The sequence below is a fragment of the Hemibagrus wyckioides genome, linkage group LG14 (assembly GCF_019097595.1).
Source record: "Hemibagrus wyckioides isolate EC202008001 linkage group LG14, SWU_Hwy_1.0, whole genome shotgun sequence".
In the NCBI taxonomy this organism is placed as follows: Eukaryota; Metazoa; Chordata; class Actinopteri; order Siluriformes; family Bagridae; genus Hemibagrus; species Hemibagrus wyckioides.
In genome coordinates, this window is record NC_080723.1 from 2,610,278 (window position 1) to 2,616,809 (window position 6,532).

The following is a 6,532-nucleotide window of genomic DNA, read 5'->3' on the forward strand; positions in this document are numbered from 1 at the left end:
AAGCAACATGGATTCTGTGCCTCTCCACTCTTACTCCAGACTCTGGGACCTTGATTTCCAAATGAAATGCAAAACTTACTTTCATCTGAAAAGAGGACTTTGGACCACTGAGCAACAGTCCAGTTCTTTTTCTCCACAGCCCAGGTAAGATGCTTCTGACGTTGTCTCTGGTTCAGGAGTGGCTTGACACGAGGAATGCCACATTTGTAGGCCATGTCTAGGATTCGTCTGAAGCTCCCCCAAATTCATGAATGGATTTTGCCTGACAATCCTCTCAAAGCTGCGGTTATCCCTTTTGCTGGTGCACCTTCTCCTACCATACTTTTTCCTTCCACTCAACATTCTATGAATATGCTTGGATACAGCACTCTGTGAACAACCAGCTTCTTTAGCAATTACCTTTTGTGGCTTACCCTCCTTGTGGAGGGTGCCATTGACTGTCTTCTGGACAACTGTCAAGTCAGCAGTCTTCCCCATGATTGTGTAGCCTACTGACCCAGACTGAGAGACCATTTAAAAGCTCAGGAAACCTTTGCAGGTGTTTTGAGGTAATTAGCTGATTAGGGTGCGACACCATGACTTTCCAATATTGAACTTCTAATTCTCTGAGACACAGAATTTTGGGTTTTCCTTATCTGTAAGCCATAATGATCACAATTTCAAGAAATAAATGCTTGAAATATTTCACTCTATGTGTAATGAATCTATATAATGTATGGGTTTCACTTTCTGAACTGAGTGACAAAAAATATTGACCTTTTTCATTATATTCTAAATTTTGAGATGTACCTGTACACATCTATGTGTATCCACTCATGAACATTTCAATCAAATGGTCTGTAAATGAAGACTGGTCAGAAAAAAAATCTAACCTGCTTTAAAACCCAGCTACACAACTGCAGCTGTACAACCAGCCAACAGCAACACTGCTTTAACAAAGAGTTATATATATTTCCACAATTCATTTACACCGTTTTCATATGCATTTACACCATTGTCCAGGCTCCTCCCTCCTGTGTGCAATGCATTGTGGGCAATATTACCCATTAGAGTCTGCATTGTTCTGCACTTTGAATTTCTACCGGAAGTAGTAGACCATCCAGGAATTTTTGGAATACCCTTTTCAGTATACTACAATTTGGGGCATACTAATTCTATTTTTGAATACCATTTAGGACACATCGTATGAGAATTTGGACACAGCATACGTTTTTGTGTGTTAACTAACATCATTACCAATGCATTGGTGGTGTATAATATACAAAGCATATATTCGTCCATTTTGTCAACCAATTGAGCTCAAAAAATTATGGAAAACCACTGAACTTTACAACACGTGACGCTACAAGAGTGAAAAAAAAAATCATCCTATGATAAATGTAACTACTTTCTACTCAATGACCTTGACAGAAATGTAGTGGAGTAAAAAGTAGAGTATTTGTCTTTCAAATGTAGTGAAGTTAAAGTAAAAAGTATCCAGAAAAAATAATACTCAAGTAAAGTACAGATACTCAAAAAGTGTACTTAAGTACAGTACTCAAGTAAATGTACTTCTTTACTGTCCACCTCAGGTTTCTGAGTTCATTATAGACTTACCACTAATTCCTAACTGCTGAAAGCTGACCGATGTGATGGCAGTTCAGAGACAGTTCGATGGTCTTCAGTGGTTCTATCCACAGCAGTCCGCTGGATCACCGTCTGTCCATGCACCACCAAGTGACGAGACTTCAACCAGGGGTAGACGGTCTGGATGGATCAGGCAGGTCCGGAAAGAGGAAGTGGTCACACTGGGAACTCAGAACACCGGGAGCTCAGAAGTGGGACATATAGCTCAACACAGAAAGATTAGTTATGTTCTAATTAGAATTAGTTATGTTCTAATTAGAATTAGTTATGTTCTATAACTATTATATTTCACTTGGAAAGTGCTCTGATTCTAGTCATTCTGAAGAGAGAAAGTAGCATTATTATTATTTCTTTAAAAAGGCAGTCTATTTCCCAGGAGGAACAAAGGGCGTTGGGAGACTGTGCATTTGTCTAGGTCTTGCTTGCTTGTAGATCTATGTTGTGTTTAACTACTGCCTTTATTACGACTTTGTCAACACTGACCTCACCATTTCCCCTTAGAGGAATCTCCACTGCCATTTTAAGGACCATTGCGATGCTTTATTAGCTCAAGTGAAATTAGATGTTGGATGAGCCCTTGGGGGCTTGAAATATTGAGTGAACATTACTGTAGAATTCAGGAGCAAGAACCCTGTCAGTAAGTCGTTAGGAAGTGAGTTCTTTGGCTTAAAAATGCACTCTGAATCTGAGTTCTTTGCATTAAAAATGCAAAACGATAGTAGATTAAAAGATGAATTATAATATACATGGCGGTACAGTGGGTTTTGTCTAGTTACCTCCACTAAAACATGACAGTAGATGGACTGGCTACATTAAACTGACCCTATGTGTGTGTACATGGTGCACTTTGATGGATTCAACAATCAACACTGACAGGATAATGAAGCTACTGAAGATGAGCGACTGAATAAATGAATACAAATAAAACATACCACTTGTCCGGTACACTGAAACCTGGTTTCAACCGTTTTATCTATATTTGACAGCCAATAGCAATTCATTACTTTATCCTGGGCTAATTAACCCAGTATTTAGTTCAAGCACCGGCTAGCTTGCAAGCTAATATGACTGAAAATGAAAATGATAACTACTGCTGAGTTAGAGTAAGTGCATTCAGAGTGTCATACACTCCCACTGTGCTAAAAGATTACGTCTACTTACGATCCGTGACACCATGGTGAAATACGGAGATACTCTGGCTATTAGAAATATTTCAATAGACACTAAGCAGTGTGGTCAATGTTTATGCAATCACTAGCCAAAATGTGTTTAGTGTTCAAATAAATGATCTATTTTCCATTATCTTCAGGAATATTGTGCAAAATACTTTGCATTTTTGATGATATAGTGATACTTTTGCAAGCTGCTGCTTACTCTTCGTAATTTTGATTTCTAAATTGCTCCAGACATTTTTTGGCAGTGTTCCATCTTTCAGAGAGAAAAAACGTGGGTTTACCCAATCAGATAAGCTGAGAGTGAGGAGAGCTTCTCTGATGAGCTATGCTGTGAGCTTTTCTTGCTTTCTTTCTTAATTTATTTTTCTTTTTGAGCATTTCAGTTTATCAAATTTTAGGAGTCTCAGATCTACATATCGTTTGTCCTCAAGGGCCTTGCTGTTGCTATTGCATTAATCTCGATATATGTAATTCTTAAATATACATGCGTATTGACCAGATTATTCATTTTCAGTAATTCCTGAGAGACTGGTATCCGTACAGTCGGTTCAATAAGAGATCGCTTCAAATGTCTCAAGCATTATCCGTTTGTAAAGGTTGATAAGCACATCTGCGCAAGAGTAAGTAAAGGTTGATCGTATAAAATCCTTTGACAAATCAAGCTCAGGAAAAGCTGTTGGCTCTCAAATGCACAGAATACTTTATTGCCAGGTGTTGAAGCAGTACTCACACTATGGCACTGACTAAACATATGTTAGGGTTTTTTATCGGTTAAGAGGATGCTACGGGTAAAATTCTAGTCACTTTTTAAGACTAGAATTTGGTTTTAAGGCTAGAATTTGGTTCTATGGTTTTAAGACAGAATCTTAAAAATACATGGAGATGCTTAAAAATCATCCATTTTTAGCCAAATGAAAATATATCCGGTGTTATATACACACCCGTAATACAATTTTTAGCACATGGTTTTATTCCATAGTAGTAGCCAAGACGGGGAAATTGGTTTGATTAAAGCATAAATGATGCTTTAATAATGTAAGGGTAGAAAACATGGACACACACAAAATAACAAAACATTGTTCGATTTTGTTATTGGGTGAGTCTAGTCAGCTCACTAGTTCAGTAGTCAGGGCACAACATCAGGGAATTGGACATTTTTAGTTTTGTCTCAATCACAGAATCCTGCAGAATCCAGTTTACTGGAACATTCGCTGCTGAAATTGTTATTGCTAATGTAGCTCTCAAATGATTACTTATGTTAGCTATTTTTAATATGAGTTGGCATTCTATGTATATGCGGTTTGTTTAAAGTCAAGTGTAGCTCAAGTGGTTAAGGCTCTGGGTTGTTGATCAGGGTTCACGAGAATCCCCGTTAATGAGATCAATAGCAAAGAGCATGGCCTCCAAGCGATGAATGCCTTTCTCTTTCTTCAGTTCGCCGCATGGGGCGCCACGTTCCCCTCGTGCATGGACTGGGAAGAGGCCACCCAGGATGATGTCTCCATCTATTCGAATGGAATGAGCATATTCAGGAGCAGGGGGCATAAGAGAGTCCACTACGCGCTGAGGTCCGTAGGTGAAGGAACAGCTTGCCACTGACAGCATAAAAAGGCAATCCTGCCATGTTGGGAACCTCGCCATGATAGTGATGTGTTAAAAGAACTAAGCAGGCAATTAAACAGAGGTGGAGATGTGCAGCAGTTACTGTAGCAGGTGGCAAGTAGGAAACAGGTGTGTGAGGTCAAAGGTATGGCCAGTACACCTCAGAGTTGAAGCAATGACCTGTGTGCAGAGATCCCGAAGTGGAGCAACCATCCTCTGGTCGTCAGATTCCGGAGGTTAACCATGGGTGTGTGACAGGGGAATGGTACATTCAGCAATCATACATTGTGATGCTGTAGGCTGCAGATCACAGAGACTCCTGTGGATTCCTGTATAGGAAAGAGAAGAGCCGAGGAATGAGCAATCCTTTCCAAAACACACACACACACGCACACACACACAGTAGTTTTACTATTTTTGTAAGCACCATCTAATGACAAATGTCAATAAAGCTAGTTTATGTGACACCTACACCAAAATCTAACCCTTCCCTTAACCTCAATACCCAAGAGCACTTAGTTCCTACCTTTTTGGGGGGGATTATTTGCATTTTTTGTTGAAGTGGACCGGCCAAATAATCCCACGAGGTTACTATTGACCAATATTCGTATTCCTTTGGGAATTATTTGGTCCCCAACAAGATATAAAAACAAGTCTACACACACACACACGCACGCACACACACACACCGTCGGAAATCTCGGGTCTGCTCCTTAATCAAACGTTGGAATAATTCTTTACATATTTAATGCTAAATATAAAGAAGAGCGTGAGTGTAAGCTGTACAGAGCGCATAACATTTAAATTGCAATGGTCTATTATAAAATCTGCTTTGGGCGCGCGCGCGCACACACACACACACAAACGCACACACACACAATTATACTACTAATCGTTCTCACACCTGAGAATGCAGCCATTATAACTTACTGTCGCAATCTCTTGTTTATTTTCATGTGTCACTGATCTAAACCACATTTCTTCAGTAAATGTGCTTCCCTTTCTTAAAGACTTGCTTGACAATTACAAGAGCTTAAATTCAGGAGAACACGAGCTCACTGAAACAGTCAAGCTTCCTTCAAGAATAAATCCACGGCTCTCGCGTGGAAACCAACCCCCCTCCAAAAAAAACAGCTAAAATGTTATGTTCAAATTCTAAGTGTTAATTAAAGCGGAGCCATAGTGCAACATCTTTACCATCCACGCGCCTTGTGATGGCTTCATGAACAGTAAGAAGATGGGTTTCCTTGCTCGTAAATGGGCTTAAAGGAAATCCTTTGCCCTGGTTACGTTCATATATCTGACATTGCATCCTTCTTAAAAACAAAGACAGAGTGCACCTGAATCACTGAGTGTGGTGCATCAGCTGGAGGAAGAAACATCTGTCGCAGGCGCACGCTCGTGGTGCACAGACTCCCCGCAACTGAGTCCAATGCACAAGCAAATCGAATCGAAATCAAATGCAACACCTTTGAGCACTTAAGTCACTCCGTTCATTTTTTTTATTTTATTTTTTTTTAAATATATATAAATGATTTAGGAATTACCTGGTGATGATGGCGCTCCGGTGACTGTTTCCGGCTGCTCTGCTGGAGGAGAGCGCGCGGAGCAGGTTACAGCATCAGCTCTCCTCACACACACCAAACACACTCATACTCGCAGCTGCATGCCTCCTGTGTGGATAATTACTGTTTCCTTTCTCCTCACTAAGTCGAGGGTAAGATTCGCCGAATCAGTTCACATATCTACACAACCGTGTCTGTGCGCAGAAATTGTTTATGCACGTGGAACGAGGCAACGTTGTAACGAAAAGTGGAAAATGGAGGGCAAGAGCAACTTTTGGCTACAGCTTGAGGTGAGTCTGTGAAATCGTGCATCGCCTCCTGTGTTGCCTTCGCGCCTTAATTAGCTCCAGTGTTGTAATGAGAATGCGAGCGCACACGCACAGAGCCGCAGTTTGGTGCCGAGTGTAGCAACTGCAATCATCATGATGCATGGAGAAAAATAATGTGCTTGCGCCATCTGGTGTTGATTTCTCGCCCATCCAAGCCATCCATTTTCTCCATCCGTTAATTCTACACGGGGTCGCGGGGAGCCTGTATATCGCGGGGCACACACACTCACGCACA